At 32.8% G+C, this 18,352-nt stretch overlaps 1 protein-coding gene across 4 annotated transcripts in view; it reads right to left on the bottom strand.

Annotated features, from left to right (window-relative positions):
• Positions 1-18,352, bottom strand: part of LOC147063932 (monocarboxylate transporter 9) — a 125,971-nt gene that overhangs the window by 50,421 nt on the left and 57,198 nt on the right. Inside the window, exon 1 of one of the 4 annotated variants that reach the window (XM_085958568.1) lies at positions 3,851-4,149. The exons of 1 other annotated variant lie outside the window; for it this stretch is intronic. The gene's annotated coding sequence lies outside the window, so the exon portion shown is untranslated. Of the gene's footprint in view, positions 1-3,841; positions 4,150-18,352 lie in introns of those variants that run through there. 2 more of the 4 variants (XM_085958570.1, XM_085958569.1) reach the window with 2 other exon arrangements.

Here is an 18,352-nt window from a genome sequence, read left to right as displayed (position 1 = left end):
ATGTTTGGTTGTTTTCAATGGTTTTTAGTTTATTAGCACATACAATTAGAAAAGAAAACAAATCAAATTACATTCAAGTATCCACTTACTACGTGAATGCAAAATTTACAAAGTTTAATCTGTTTTCAGATGTCACCGGCTCAAAAAATTATGGACATGCTAACTACTCCACCACCAGTTGTTTATTCTCCCAAGGTGCAGAACCAACCTGCCACTGGTAATGCCAATTGGGAGAGTGATAACTATGTTCAACGAAATTGCTTCGGGTGTTGATATATTCCACCTACGTGAGAATGAGCTTAGGTGGATGTTGTTTTATAAAATCTTAAAATAGGGTCTGCTTAACTCATCCGGTGTACTTCCTTGTACCTATCTAATTCATCTACTGATATATCTCTTTTTTTATGTAATACTGTTATATTTATATATCTTTGTTTCTAAATGTCATGTTGTGAACGTCTTAAACTTATAATTTGTAATGTCCACAATATGTTAAAAAAAAAAATGAATTGAATTGAATTGAACTGCTGCTAAGGAAGGAAATAATATGGAAATAATCCCGATGGAATAATATGAGACCATACATATTATTCCATTATCAACGCCATATTATGAGGTCATTTCTAGCGATGACAATGTTTTAATGAACGATTCACAACACGAAGGTTCGTACAATATAAGTGTGAGACCCCAACTGGCAGAATTATGAGGAAACAATATAATCGACACTATTGACAGATCTTCAAACTATGAAAATCTTGTGAAAAGGCCATTATTTAGTTCCTTATTCCGATACTGATGATTCGTTGCAGGAAATCAGTACTGACACTCAAAGGAAAAGGAGGAAAAAAATGAATGCAAGGCAGATAAGTCTGAGTAGAAAAGTGAAAAAAATAAGGCAAATAGAGAAAGAGGTGAGCAATATCTCGGAAGGAAAAAAACAGAACATGCATGGGAGCATGTTCTGTTTTTTTATATAAAGTAAATAATATAAGTAATATATATATATATAAGTAAAATATAAGTAACCTATATAAGTAACCTATATAAGTAAAATTGTTAATAAGTTCAAACAGTACATTTGATATTTTTGTAAACTATACAATGTGTCTTAATTTTCCCCAGTACTCATTTTTATGACTAAAAACCTTCTAAATCCATAAAGGCAAAATACACTTAGTATAAAAACGTAGTATGAAAACCTCATAAATCCAAAAAAGGCTATTTTTAATAAGTATAATGAAAAATTTATAAAAATAATTACTGAATACAGTTGCTGATTTAAAAAGTAACCAAATGGATTTTTGAAATTTCGAAATTCCATTTAAAACCTAAATTAGACAGTTTTTATTGTCTCCTGAAAAATTAGTTGATTTGGATTTACGAGGTTTACAAGATAGACCGACGATATGTATATTTTTATTGTTTTAATAAAAAAGGAGGTACTTAAGTACTATCAATACTGACAATCTTCAAGCTTGTCGTCATGTATTGTGACTAAGGAATCCAATCCCGAGCCGAAATTCTGATCCCGGGATTGGCATTTTTTTCCATTGTTAATATAATTTTTTTATATTTACAAATAACATTGATAAAATCGGTCAAAAATAAATCTAGTATAATTTATACTATTTAAGACATTTATTGGTAATGTATATCTACGTTCAATCTTGGAAATACATAAGTTTAATGGAGTAAATAATATTGTATGTGAGATTGCTGTTCCTGATAGTACATACTTAATGAATGGATTAGCGAGATTTAAAATAGTAAAGCAAATAATCATGGTGTACATATGGCCTTTCCGCTTCATAAATCTAATTAGTCAGCCAAATATGAAACTGCCGTAAAACGTATGAGATTATGGTGGAATTATTTTGTTAAAAGTGCGAAGCATTCTCATTTTTATTGATTTATGTGAAAAAGATTAAATGAATCGGCAACTTACACAATATGGGTATAAATCAAACTTCATTCAAACTCAGTTTATTTCTAATGTAGTGATTTGTTATTAAAAATATATTTTCTGTTATATTTTCGTTTTTATTTTATTTTCCATAAAAATTGATAAAAAAATCATTATGTTTATCAATCCCGGGATTCATAGGTATCGAAAATAGCTCGGGATCCCGGGATTCGAGATCCCGGGATTGGAATTCCTAATTATGACAGACGGAAACAACAATATTTTACACGAAGAGAAAAAATTAGTGCTTACATAATATTATTATGATACGAGTACGTAAAACTGAATGCAATTTTTCCATAACTAATTAAAAATCAGTTGACAATTAACAAAATCACAAATTACATATTAAATCCCAGGTTTATGGTTGTTCGAATTCGAGAATTCAGTATCAATAAATCAAGTTTTATCACGGGATTACTAACCCTATAATTATTTTTATAAGTTAAATTATTGTATCAGCAGTGGCGAAGGGTGGAGGTAGACCATGGCCCCCACAAGGAGGGGGGGCTGAGAGGGCTCTAGCCTGGGGCCCGGGCTCAGGAGAGGCCCGGCGAGGCGAGTCGACCAGATAAGTGAGATAAACACACATTACAATTTGGTTTAATAGTAAAAAAGTCGCCTGCGGCGCTATTTTCATTCAATAATATTATTATTTAAAGTTATGTGGTTGTACGATACAATTTTTAATTGTGTATCAATACTCGACATCTCCATAATTCAAATGGATGTATTAAAATATACAATAAAACACTAAACATACGCATAAATTTTACCGCGTACCTACACCATTTGGAAAACGCTACTGTAGAGCGTCACACTTCCTTTATCCTTAGCGATAGGCAGGGGGGCAACTTCACGGTGTGGGGCCCATGAGGTAGACTGTTAAGATGTGTGACAGACAAAGTTTAGTATGCAATATTTAAGTCGAATCTTAACAGCATACCTCAACTAAAACATTAAAATTCTGATTTAGACTTTTATCAACCAGCGTTCAGAGGTAGTTATAATAAAAGTAGCAGGAGGTAAAATATTGAATCAACTCCCAAAAGGTGTAATATTATCTGTATGCCATCCTTATTTTTCTGCCGCATTGATCCTGCGGCCCATAAGCAAGGCATAGCCAGATAACCTGTCCCCAAGGCACACCACTGGTAAAACCACTATACTTATTAATATTTGACAATATCGATGCTAATCGGAAAGTTGGGAAAATACCTCACAACAAAATTAATAGGGACGCTACAAAAACCATAGATGTTAATTAGTTTATTTCCTTGATAGTTTTCATTGATCAACCGGGATGAATCCACAGCAAAGTGAAGGCTCCTCCAAGCTGTTGCCATTCCTCTCGGTCATGGCCCATGGGCATGTGTGTGTTGCCACGTACCTACGTCAGTAAAACCTCAACTATCTCGTCGATTCGGCGACCTGCGTTTTTGAACGTGTTTTACCTCTAGGGTACCATCAATAGTCTAAACAAAATTTAACCATAGGTAGAATAGGTATATGCTTTATAACTTTGCACTCCGGCTCTAGGATGAAAATTATGTACTTAATAAATATTCTAATAATATTTTTATTACATATATTATCTATTTATTTATTTATTAGAAGTGAATATCATTTGATCTAATTTTATGCGAGGTAATCAGGCAAAGAGGCGTATCAGTATAGTAAAAAGTGCAAAGTTATAAAACGTATACTTACTCTAAATGACGACTGATCAATTTGTTTTAATAAATTATGTGTCATTTGTTTCAAAACATGTGTTCATTATTTTAGTAAAACATCTTCACAAATAAATATGCGTAAAATATTTTCCTTCTGTGGTAAATTAAATTTGAATTGAAAAAAAATAAATCAAATTATTACAAATCTTACTGGGCGACAATTATTAGAAACACATTGCAGGTTTAATCCACTCACTTTCTTTTTGGAAATATAACAGGTAGCGCACCGTAACACAAACCGGATGGATTAAGTAATTGCAACTATTGGAATTAACTTTTTAATTCGACCGACTGTACGCCTATGTCATAATAGGAAACGACGACCGCTTGCCGCACGCGACGATGAATGAGTAGCGACTGACGAAGCGGAAAATATCGCCCGCCAAATTGTCTCGGACAATGGTGTTATGAATGTTATGACGCGAAGGCGTTGTGTCCGTTTTGAGAATCGCGAAAAATACATAACGCAGCGATAAAATCTGCGCTATCTCTGCCGCGTGGGCATGGTTGCGAACGGATAACCAAAGCGAAAGTTCAACGCGGATACAAAAAAAAGAAATTCGCACATTTTAAAATTGAATTTCAATAAGGCATTCATTTGTTCGTCCAAATTATATACTGATCTAATTTAACCAAAAGTTTACTAAGCCACGTCTGGCAAATTCACATCTTGTGTTTTAGACTATTTGGATCCAAAACATGAGCTCATTAATATAGGCGGCCACAGAAGGACAGTTTTCGTAAGAGGTTGAACATGCCAGTTAATACGTAATGGCGGCCATACAGTTATCTTTGGTAGATAATCTGCTGCGCCCATAGACGGACACTTTTCGACCTTACAGATGTGTGGCATGTTCAAACTGCCAGCGACCCCCCACTCCCGTGTTTTTGTAAAACTGTTGGAATTTCAACTAGCCGAAAGTTCTCGTGTGACATTAGATGTCGGTAACGTAAAGTAGAATATACCGCGCGATACAACTACGGCTGGTGTTGCTTGTTATAAAATACAAATTCATTTATTATTAAAAATATAATAATATTATGTACGCGAAGATCGCAAATATTATATTTTATTTATTTTTACGAGAGTAAAACAAAGTTATAGTTATTTATGTAAACATATTATTTTATACAATATAATATAAATGTTAAAATTTTAGAGAGCATTATAAATATTAAGTTATTGTGAAAATATAGACTAATAACACAGTACTCAAATTTTATTTATTGTATGTAGTGAATATTACAAATTATTAATTTAAGACGTTCTCAACATAAATTAATATACCTTATTGTGAATGACAATGTCGCTAAATCTTAATAAAATTTAAGTATATATTTTAATAGTATCATAGTAATTAATTATTATACTGATGATTGATGTAAATATAATTTTGTGGCATGTTTAAATTTATTGTATATAAAATCATTACCTTTATAAATATTACCGTTTTCTTACTAAATTAATACTGTCCATTAAAGGGAATAATTTATTCAAAAGAAAAGATTATATTTTATATTATCCACTAGCGAAATCATGATTTATTTTACCAACGTCATAGGTGTGTATTTTATGTCAATTTGTTTCTAATAAAAACAATTAGAACCATAATAAATTCAAAGTAAAATTATTCGTGTATCATCATTCAAGTATACCTAACCTAAAACTAATTGAAACAATACCCCTGTGTAATATCTCCGCGAACTTAACCTCCATAGTTTTTGACACTTGCTCTGCCACAGACAATAACTGTACGTATATGGGCACGTCTGTTGACAGTTCGACAGATTTAAATGGGGTAGTTAAACTGATCTGTGGTGTGGCCACTAACGTACAGTTATTGAACAGTTATTGTCTGTGCCATGTTCAACCTGTTACGAGAACTGTCCGTCTGTGGCCGCCTTATGTCACGGTATGTTTTGTTGCATAATTGACAGGCATTATGTTATTAGCTAAACGGTACATAAAACGCCAACGTCGCTTTTTGTAATCGAAAGTGCTGTTCTTCTTAAATAAGGCAACATTACTACGTATTTTTAATTGACTTATAATGGTAGAAAGTATGCAATGTATTACGAATTTAATAATTACGAATTCATAGATAATATAAACTTTAAACGTTTTAAGGGTGGGTATATCAATCGTTGCAACATTAATTGTATAAACTCACACACTGCGGATGCATGAACCTTGCATTCAGACAATACGAATACATTATACAAATTTTAACAATTTATATACGCTGTGCAACTGTGTATCTTTCCATAATGATTTGCCAAACAATACTGAACCAAAATGTAAATTTTGGGAATGGGAAAATGGGAATCAGAAAAAATGGCTGCTATAACATTTTAAAAATCTATACTTAGTCTTATGGAATGGCGGGATCAACTTCATATAAACACCTTTATATTTAAACTGGCTTTATTAGAAGGTATGATTATAACGTTTGAGACAATAACTTTTGATACATACAGTGATTGAATGCAGTCGATGCGTCCTTCTTTAAGGTTGAGTTAAAACTGAATTGAAAAGCTAAGACATTTAGTTTGATAAGAAAAGAGGATACCTATAAAACAATATCCGTTAGAGGGAAGTTTGAAACAATAAGCGATAAAGATGCATTGCAATCCAAATGTTTAGATTGATGAGAAAAATGGTGCGATAAAGCAAATCTTTATTAAATGCATTTCCACACATTCATTATTCTGCTTATTAATACTTGATAAGAATACAAGGGTCTAGGACGATTTGGCGCCGGGACAACTGGACGCCACGCAATTCGAAAATAAATAGACGTTAGGTACTTATAGGTACTTTTAAAAAAATATTTAATATTATTATTTTTATTTAAATTATTGTATTATGATTTAATGGTTGGTGAGAATTCAAATATGCACACGTAAATAATGATTTAATCGTGCATATGTTTAAGTTTCAACGAAAAAAGAATTTTTTTATTTTTATATAAAGCCTTAGGCATGGTAATTCTCAATACGCAATAAAAAAACATTATGTTAATAGTAAAATGAATTAAAACTATTAAGTAGTAGATAGAAAATTCCTCGTCACGTTCTGTTTACGTGTCTACGACGTGCGGCGTCCAGTTGTCCCATTTCCGAATACAACCCTTTATAATACTAATATTATCTACTTTTTATAACTTATTAATCTTATGATGCCCCTAAAGCCAGTTATTTAGATAGTTACATTACTCAAAACTGGCGTAATTATGACGAACAAAACAAGACAGGTGTTTTCTTCCAAGTTCCGTGTTCGTTTTCCGGAATTCTATTTAAAAATCGCAACGAACGTTAACACAATAAGTAATAATAAGATATGAACATGCTAACCAGAATGTTATGATGGCTCCAAGATAACATTATTAAAACTATACTCTATTTGCCTACTTTGTTTGGCACACTGAGCGAAAACATATTATTCGACGGAATAATTAAATAAATAAGTGTCATTGTGTCACGAAGTCACTATGTGAACGCTGAAATTATCTCACGAACCGACGAACTAAATAAAAAGAATTATAAAAGTCAAGGTGACAGTGGATTAACGCGGGAAATATGACTTTTGTGACAAATCATCGTCATACAAATTCAATTATAAGCCAAGAAATAGACAAAGAATTTACTAATCTAACATCTTACTTACAGTATATTAATATTGTACTGTCACTAATCTGATAACGATAAGATAATGATGTACAGTAACTGATAGTGAAAAGAGATAGGTATAAAACTGTTTTTAAATTATTTTCATTAAAACCAATCGGTACACATCAATAAAATTATAATCAGTGAACGATCAAAGATTTGATAATGATGATGCAAAATTACAAATTAGCATTATTATTCAAATCGTTAATCAATGATATGATATGACACTTCAAATTAAATAATCTACAATCTACATCTACATTCTACAAGATTAAATCATCCGGCACGCGACTGAGTATTATAATAGTAGATACTGAATGGCGAGCCCCAAAAATGGCATTTATTGCACTGGAAAGAAGTAATAAGGAAATGGGAGTCCAAACCAAACAACCCAGAAGAAAATTGCCTTCCATAGGGGCTCTTACAGGCTCATCAGTCATGAGAAATGTTCCCTTAAGGTGTGCGCGTGAGCGCGCGCACACCTACAAAAACGTGTCCGCACACATGTTTTCATCACCGCACACTCCTCACACAAAAATATTGTAAAAGAAAGTTTCCTTTGCCAGATTTTAGTTTTGCTCGAATGCACGAAACCACGCACAATTCATCGACTCATTTCTCGGAAGGCGACGGTCAAGTGCGACTTGTTCGACAAAGAGGGCTCGCACATCAGAACTCGCCGCATGCGTCTTAGCCGGCTCGCACATTGCAATTCGCCTTGTGTGCCTAACGGCCATAAATCAAAAGTTCTAAGACTTTCGACGAATGTTGCATCGTACATCCTCGCACATCTGCCCAGCGGCAAACGTCAAACACGAAAAAAGAGAAGTCTCTCGTCTGCCATTTTTATTGTGTTGATTGTATGAACAAACGTCAAACGCTCACCGCGATGAGCGAGCAATGACAGTGTAGACAGAGACAGAAACAGAAATGGCCGATGGCCGCAAGCTGTGCGCTTGTGCGGAGGCGACATTCCCGAGATCGACATGCACGCTTTGGCCATTGCAACTAGACGAATGTCGCAGGGTCGCAGAGTTGCAGTTGCATCGGCCAATCTGCGAAGGTCCATTTGATAACGTTTGTTTCTTGGTTTACGATGACGTCACATCGACGAATTCGTCGTAAGACGCATGCGGCGAGTTCTGATGTGCGAGCCCTCTTACGACGAATTCGTCGATGTGACGTCATCGTAAACCAAGAAACAAACGTTATCAAATGGAGCTTCGCAGATTGGCCAATGCAATCTAAAAGAAGTCGACTCCGCGCAAGCGCACAGCTGCACAAACGGCCATTTCTCTCCAGACTGTCGCCGCGTTCGGAGCAGCACGATGCGGCGAATGTCGATATTGCTAGGCAGATGTGCGAGGTTTTATCAAGGAACACCGCCTGCCCGTTCTCGGAAGCTTTGATTTATGACGGTTAGGCACACGAGGCGAGTTGTGATGTGCGAGCCGGCTAAGTTTTAATGAAAATTTGTATGTGTGTGTTTGTGGGAGTTGGGGGTTTTAATTTACCGCACCGGGTGACGGGAGACACCAACCCTAGTTATGCCACCACTCAGATCTGAACCGCACACACAGTAGAAAAATTAGAGGGAACGTTGGTCATGAGTCACTCATGACCAGAACTGTTAGAATCACAATTTTTAAGGTTCGGTTCCAATCAATAAATAATATTATTGGTTCCAATGGAAAAACGTGAGTATAGGTTCAAGAGGTAGGAGCAAAACAAATCAGAATCTCGGTTCCAAGGCTCGGTTCTGGTTCTTTAACAAATCAGTATAATATGTAAATACCTTCCAGCGACATACCGTCCAATTTATTTGATATATACTATGAAACTATGAAACGAAACTGTTTCAAAGCCCCGCGTTTACAGACCACACTCGGACAACCGGCGTGTGTTGACAGACTCAGTTAATCATACCCTTCACCAATGTCTCAGTAGAAAGATCATTTTCTACAATGAAATGAATAAAAACATTCATTAGAAATAACCAAAGTGCGGATAGACTTTCATTAATAGTTAAAAAAACATTTGAAAATTTTAATACAAGATAATAAGGTACGAGGGTGGGTCAATAAGTCCTTAGAAAAGCCGACAGGTGGCGCGACTAGTACTGTAAGCGGTTTGTTTTCATGCAGCGGCACTACCGATTCAGTATGCTGCGAAGTTTCAATCAGATTGGTCGGGTTGTTGTGTGTTTCTCGTACATTTAAAAAAAAAAATTGCTTGTGGAAAATGGAAAAATGGAAAATGGAGAAAATTGAGTTTAGAGCTGTTATTAAACATTTTAATATAAAAAGGTTAACAGCAAAGGAAATAAAAAATGAGTTGGATTTAGTTCACGGCATATCTGCTCCTTCACTTGCAACTATTTATAACTGGTTAAATGAATTTAAACGTGGTCGTACATCAATAAAGGATGAACCACGCTCAGGACGTCCTGTAGAGGTGACTACACCAGAAATGATCAATAAAATCCACGATATGGTGTTAAGTGACCAAAGATTAAAGTTGAGTGAGATAATTGATGTTACAGGGATCTCAAAAGGTAGCGTCATTTCTATTTTACATGACAAATTGGGCATGAAAAAAAATTCTGCAAGATGGGTGCCGCGTTTGCTCACAGTCGACAATAAACGCAATATGGTGGTGGCCTCTAAAGCCCTGTTGTCGCTCATGCAACGCAATCCGGATGAATTTTTTCGTCGCTTTGTGACTGTAGATGTAACATGGATACACCACTATACTCCCGAGACGAAAGAACAGTCAAAGCAGTGGATTGCGAAAGGCGAACCATGTCCAAAGAAGGCGAAAACCGTAAAATCAGCTGGTAAGGTTATGGCTACTGTATTTTGGGATGCACGTGGAATTATTTTCGTTGACTATTTGGAAAAAGGAAAAACAATAACAGGGGATTATTATGCATCTTTATTGGACCAGCTAAAAAACAAAATTGAAGAAAAACGGCCTCATTTAAACAGGAAAAAAATCCTCTTTCATCAGGACAATGCCCGTGTTCACACATGTTTACGATCAATGGCTAAAATTGAAGAATTGAAGTTCGAATTGGTCGACCACCCACCGTATTCGCCAGATTTAGCCCCCAGTGACTTTTTCCTTTTCCCAAACTTAAAAAAATGGCTAAGTGGACAACGTTTTTTTTCAAATGAAGAAGTCATCGATCGGACAAATGCTTATTTTGAGGACCTTCCGAAAACTTATTTTTCTGACGGTTTAAAAAAAATTGAGAAACGTCTAACCAAGTGTATTGAGCTCCAAGGAGATTATGTTGAGAAATAAAAAAAAAATACAAAAATAAAAACTGTTTTAATGCTTTTTTCTAAGGAATTATTGACCCACCCTCGTATATGATGCGGTTACGTAGCTTTTTTTTTAAACGGCGAATAAAATTGAACAAGCTGTTATTTATGTTCTCCCCTCACAGTATAAGTACATTGATTTAAAGGTCACCGCACACCACCGATAACTTCCAATACCTACTTACATGGATATTAATATTATTTTTGGTAGGTACCTACATACTTATTTTCATTTTAAAACTCAGAAAGTAGATGTGCACCAATACAATTTTTCCAAAACAGTTATAGCGGGTGGAGCATGTGGACGCCACAAATTATAAATATATTTTATTTATAGTAGTTAATTTCTACGTAGGTATTAAAAACAAATTATTAAACATTACGTCGGAATATACCTAACATAACAAATCATATTTTTTTAACTGGCTCCAGTATATAACAACAATGTTTACAAATAACAATTTTAAATTATAACAAATTTAAATAAAGAATATAAAACCTGCAAAACCCCTATATTTTCAAAGGGTCCCGGTTTCGCTTCGGTGTTCTCAAGATTCGTTATCAAGAATTCCGGTTCCAATTGCAGCTCTATTTATGGACCAATAAATAACTAACGAACGTTTCATATTTTATTTTACTATATTGTATGTTTGTAATTTTGGCATAGTGTTTCTGTGTATTCTTTGATTGACAACCTGTTGCCATGCAAGTGAATGTGAACAAATATACAGCTGTGTTAATCTCCTTCTAGTAAACAATAAAATTCATCTATCTACATTATTGTTTTTTTTTTTTTAATTAACTATCCAGTGTTGATAACGATTTTAGATTAATATACCGAAATAGGTGGACGGGTAATAATTATTTATTGATTATTATTATTATTAACATTATTGTCCGGCAACTTCATCTTGGCTACGTGGCTAATCTGTGAACTACGTACAGCTAACCGAACTTCCGGTTTCAAATTAGGAACGCCCCCAAATTTTTCATTACATTTTTGACACTTCGTATTGGACGCATCTATCAATTTACGTAATTTGAAGCTTTTTATATTCAAAAGATGTCTAACACAATACGAAATGATGTTCGAATTATTATCAGTAAACTTTTGATTTATTGTGAAGAAGAAAAAGAGTCGTATTTAAAAGGTGAGCCTATACAATACTTTCAACAAGCCCATTTTACGGGTTCCTGTCATGTCAGGTATGTCAAAATTCAGTGTTGTAATACTAGAAATATTTCCCCAAATACTGGAAATTATGTTTGTATATTATAAAGTTATGTGTATCGTAATCTATTTTATTAATATTTTTAGACGTATAATAATTAAGTATAAATGATCATTAGTTAGTTAATGAATTGTCCTATTTTTTCCTAATTTTTAAACCGATAAGTAGGTACATATTGTTTTAAAATTTATGTAAGGTGGATATAATTTAATTTATAGAAAATTATTTTCACAGTATGTGTTTCTACAACAATTTTACTAAAAATACGATATAAAGACATCATTTGTAAATTATAAAACATGTGATTGGGTCATCAATATAATATTGAATATGTTATATCTTTCACTTCTACTTTTTTAATCATAATTTGTGTTCTAGTTATTTAATTAATTGTTATGGGTTGGTTTTAATTAAAAGATATTATTAATTATATTTAACGTTTCTTTTATTCCCGATTTATAACACAAAATCACATACAATTATTATTTCTGGTAAACTAATATAATGTTGAATATTACAAGGTACACAAAATTACAAGGTACACAAATGCGTCCTTCTTGTGAGACGTCCAGCTGTCGAGTGGTTTGTTATTCTGGAATACTTCTAGGAAGGAAACAATAAAAACAAACAAAAGAAATGAACAAGATGCGACATGTTTCAGCCGCTCGAACCCGCTGGGTGACTAACTAACGGTACAAATTTGAATGGCACATAACACCTCCCTTCAAAAGAATAAACTTATGGTACACAATTTTTTTACCATGAGTTTGGTTAAAGAAATTATAATCATATTAATACATTGGTTTTCGAAAATAGATTTTGTTGTGAACAATAGATTGTGATGTGTGACAAATAGATTTAGAACAATTATTGAAGTCATATTACATACAGGTATATATATATATATATTTTTTTTTTTTTTTTACATTTAGAAAGACAATAAAATTCTTAATATTAGTACATATTATAATAAAGTAAATAATAACATAATCCTTTGAATGAGATTATTTATTGTGAGGGATCTAAATTAGCTTGCTTAATTCTATTTGTGTGAACCTTAACTAACTTATTCTGAACCTTAATTGTAACATTTAACGGACTGTTAACCTTGACAATTTCGTAAGGTCCTTGGAAATTAGGAGATAATTTTTTTGATTTATTTATTTTAGAGGCGTTATTGGTTAAGTATATTTTATCACCGATTTCAAATGTTCTTAATGTTTTGTCCTTGTTATACCTTATCTGAGTTTTTTCTTTTCCTTTTATCAAATTGTTTCTAGCTATTTCATGTGATTTCGTTAATTTAAGTTTAAGATTATCGATAAATGAATCGTATGTGTACTTGAATTCAGATGTTTTTAGAGCTGTCGGCAAACTTGGTGGATTTCCAAAAACTAATTCGAATGGTGTAAATTTTGTGGCGGTATGCGGAGTAGTGTTATAACTAAACATGGAGAATGGAAGCCATTCATCCCAATCGGTTTGATTCGGAGAGATATAATGTTTTAGATAATCAGCTAAAGTAGCGTGACTTCGTTCTAGGGATCCATTACTGGTAGGCGTATATGCGCTAGTTTGTATCTGTTCGATTTTAAAAAGTTTGGCTACTTCCTTGAGAATATTTGAAGTAAAATCCTTTCCTTGATCGGTAAGTATTTTATCTGGAATTCCATATTGACAAATAAATTTTGAAGTTAGTTCCTTTGCAATGGTTACTGCTTCATGATTCGGGATTGGGTAACATTGAGAGTATTTTGTTAAATCGTCTTGGAGGGTTAATATATATTTGTTTCCACCTTCGGTTAAAGGTAGAGGACCTACTATATCTAAAGCAATACGTTCAAATGGTTTTAGACTGGTGGTAGTAATTTCTATGGGCTGTTTTAAGTTTTTTCGGGATATTTTATTTTTTTGGCATGATTCACATTGTTTAATATACATTTTAATATCCTTTTGCATATTAGTCCATCGATATTTAAGTCGTATACGGTTCAAGGTCCTGTGATATCCTGAATGTCCGCTTAAAGGAGAATCATGGTATTCCTTAAGTATTTGTGGAATTTCATTGTGATTAGGGTTAATTATTGTATTATGACAAATAGTGATATTTATATTTGAGTTATTGAAAACATATTGAATAATATTTTTAATTTTTTCCCAATTGAGGTTATCCAAACCACAACCGAGTCGTGGAAATGAAATATTTGGTTCTTTGTTATTTTTAAGAATATTTTTTAAATTTGATAATGCCAGAAAAACGGAATTATAGTTTGGTTTTTCCCAAAAATTTTGTTTTGTGATTAAGTGGTAAATATTATTTTTACGAAATTTTGATTCGAGTACATCTCCTATTCTCGAATGTGTACTAATTAATTCATCATGATTGGTAATGATTGTACTTATTTCTAAAGCTATCCCTTTGGACATTGATTTATCATTTGAAATACAGTGCGCAATTGATTGTTTTTGATTTAGAAGGGATTCGTCGATTTCATTTAAGTTGACATTGAAATGTTCATTTTGTTTCTCGAGAAAGTCATTGTATGAATATGAAGGATTATTGGTAGATGGGTTATTTACAAGAACAGTATTTTGATTTCCGATTTGAGAAAAAGCGTTAGTATTAGAGTTTGTAAAATCAACGAAACTTTCGTGTTTATTAAATGGTTCCAGAGTTATTTTATTTGATAAGATATTGACCGACTTAATACTGTTGTTGACGATTGTGGCATATACTTTATTTCCTGGAAGTACCTTTGCAAGAGTACGTGATAAGTATACGTCTGGAAGTATTTGGATATTTGGTATTACACCTTCATTAATTTCAGGATTTTGAATAACTAATTCTATAAGGGTTTTAGATCTGGGCTTTAAGGTATACATAGGATTATTGATTTTATTGAATATAGGAATAATTTCATCGTGTATATGTAATGTATTAGTTTCATAGTCAATTTTCGCATTATTATTGACGAAAAAGTCATGACCTAGTAATCCGTCTAAAGGAACATTAGTGACATGGTTTGGAATAATGTGAATAGTATGACGAATTTGCATATATTTTAAAGGAAATGTTAAATTAACTGTTCCGATAGTTTTTACTGGATTCGGAGAGTTATCGATACCTTTGAGCGTGACGAGTTCAGTTTCATTAACAAGTTCGTTTCCATCTAGGGAACTTATTTTTACTAATGAGATGTCGGCGCCAGTATCAATCAATAATTTTAGATTTTTTTTTTCTGTATATGGAAATTCAACATACGCTGTACTTGGTTCTAATGAAAATATTCTGCCTGAATGCTTTGCACGTTCCGGGAGGAGGCAGGTCTCCTGGAGTGCTGGAAGTTTAAAGTGTTTGGATAATTTTGCGAATTTTGTGAATTTTGCGGAGATTGATCGAAAGAAACATTTGGATTTGTTTGATTAGTTTGAAGCTGAGAAGGATTCAAATTATTTTTAAAACGATTATTGTACTGTCGTTTTCTGCACTCTTCGATTAAGTGTCCTGATTTTTTGCAATACCTGCACACTTTATTTACTGAAGTTTTGAACTGATTTATATTTTGATTGTTGTAATTGAAATGATGTGACTGATTATGATTATTATTTTTATAGTTTATGTGCATACCTTTGAAATCATTTAAAATCTTATCCTCGTCTATAGCCACGTTTGCTGCTTCTGTTAATGTTGTTGGCTTAGACAATCGAACTACCATAGACGTTTGAGGATGGATTCCTAGCATGAAGGTATTTAGAGCACTATCCTCGATTTGTTTAATCCGACCTTTTAACTCGTCGTCATTTTTATGTATAAGTCTGATTGCATTGATGAGGTTATTTCTGCAATTCTCTACACGCTGAATAAATTTGATAATAGGTTCTTTATAATCCTGTTTGCAATTTCTGAGTTCTAATTCTAATTGAGACGTATGTTTATTTTCACCGTAAGTAGTATTTAGAAAAGATTTGAAATTGTCATAAGATTCAAATTTATAATTCGAAATTGTATATTTGGCGTTGCCTACTACGCAGTGAATCATGTATTTTAACAGGACGGGTTTTAATTCATTCGGACATATTTCAATAGCCGTATCACAGTCATTAAGAAATGGGTATAGATTTTTCCTTTCTCCATCGAAGGTTGAAATAAATTTCATCAGGGTATCTAAGCTTAGTGACGACATAGTATTATTGTAGTTATTGATAATTTTCATATAAATGAATGAATAATTAATTTACCGTTCTGTTGTGGAGAATAAATACCTACACTTTACACTGTCACTGTTATATACACTAAGCACTTGACACTCGGAGATTATGTCTTGATGATATTGGAGATTTGAAGATCTGATGGACGCTTGAAGAATATGAAGCTGTAGCTTGAAGATTATGAAGCTGTAGCTTGAGAATATGAAGCTGGAGCTTGAAGATTTGAAGTTGGAGCTTGTAGAATTCGAGTTTTGATTTTGAAGAATTGGAGATTATTCGTCGAATTTAGGAATTTGAAGATATTTGAAGACTCTTGCTTTAATGATTTTGATGATTTAGGAGAATATACAACTTTATATTATTAATTAGATTTTTAATTTCCGTTCGTTTTTCACAACAATGTACTTTAAAAAAAACAATTAGTTTATACGTAATATTATTATGTGTTTTATTTTTAGGATTCTTGCTATTTTTAAAGAATTTCAATTCACCGTTAATTTATTTCACGTTATTTAGCTTTATCCACACTTCCTGACACCAATTTTATGTTATGGGTTGGTTTTAATTAAAAGATATTATTAATTATATTTAACGTTTCTTTTATTCCCGATTTATAACACAAAATCACATACAATTATTATTTCTGGTAAACTAATATAATGTTGAATATTACAAGGTACACATAATTACAAGGTACACAAATGCGTCCTTCTTGTGAGACGTCCAGCTGTCGAGTGGTTTGTTATTCTGGAATACTTCTAGGAAGGAAACAATAAAAACAAACAAAAGAAATGAACAAGATGCGACATGTTTCAGCCGCTCGAACCCGCTGGGTGACTAACTAACGGTACAAATTTGAATGGCACATAACATAATAAATACCTGCAGCAATATTATCAGTTAATGTAGGTTCAATGATACATTTCCTTCCGAATTCAATAATTACGCTGTAATAATTAACCTAATATAATAGTAATAATTAAGAGGTGAAATTATTTGAAAAAAAAATTCTATTGATATTTATTGAACAATAATTAGACTTATAAATTAATGTACTTATAAACTTACTGAGAATAGAATTGATATAAACTTAAAACCTAATTTCGCGGGATATGTTTTCTCAAAAAATGACAACACTGTGAAATATTCTATACGCGATAAGAGCGACTTCCTGTTGTTGCCTAAATAATGTTGTCGTACAGTAGTGTGCTAGCAATAATTGTAAAACAATAAAGTGGTAGGTATATTATTTCTATTATAGCTCGGTGCATAGTTCACACGCATTTTCCGCAATAAAATTATGATGGGTGTACTATACTGTAATTAAAAATACAGGGACATATTATGACAACAAAGGCATGAAAACAAGGATGTACTACCTACTAGCTATGCAATGTTATAAAATATTATTAGATAATATATAATATATTATAAGACATGAACAAATAAGTAAATTTACGATTCAGTATTATGTTATATTGTTTAATATTATAGTAAGGGATGTCTTTACATAAATAAATAAGAAATACCTTTTAGATTAAGTATTGATTAGACTAAATATATTGTGTAATTTTAGGAAACAGCTAATTCTCACAATGTTGTGGAGGGTGTAATAATATGAAGTATAATGGTCACATCATAAAATCGATAGTTTATGATGTTTTTCTCTACAAATTATTATATTCCTAGATATGAGTGAGAGGATTCCACGTATGTGATAATAGATGCCTGTGCAGTGCTCGACCAATATATTGAGCATTTATAGTTAAGAGCATACATAATTGAAACGGCAAATAATTTTCAACAATAGGTGGGACGAAATTTCGCACTCGTCGCCAATCGGTGAGCGGCAGTCGAGGTGTGAGCACGACAATTTGTTTTTGATAAACACACATCACAAATTTGCTTTAATAGTTTAAAAAAAGTCGCCTGCGGCGCTATCGTACTTAATGACTGTTAACATTTGTTAATTTTATATTAGATATATAATTGAACGATGTAATTTTTGATTATTACGTATTGATACTCGACAACTCCATGATGAAAGTAGATGTATTAACAATAGAAAAAAAAGAATACACTGAATAACTTAATTTGAGCTGTAACAAAATTTGAAAAATGTTAATGTGATGTGTCACACTGCCTTTAACACTAGAGATAGGTAGGGGGACTATGATTGTTTTACGTATGTATGTGGGGACTATGATTGTTTTA

The sequence above is a fragment of the Rhyacophila brunnea genome, unplaced genomic scaffold (assembly GCF_057557595.1).
Source record: "Rhyacophila brunnea isolate RB1 unplaced genomic scaffold, BYU_Rbru_1.0 scaffold_8, whole genome shotgun sequence".
NCBI classification, from domain to species: Eukaryota; Metazoa; Arthropoda; class Insecta; order Trichoptera; family Rhyacophilidae; genus Rhyacophila; species Rhyacophila brunnea.
Note: the sequence above shows the minus strand (reverse complement) of the source record. Positions and strands in the feature narration are given on the sequence as shown.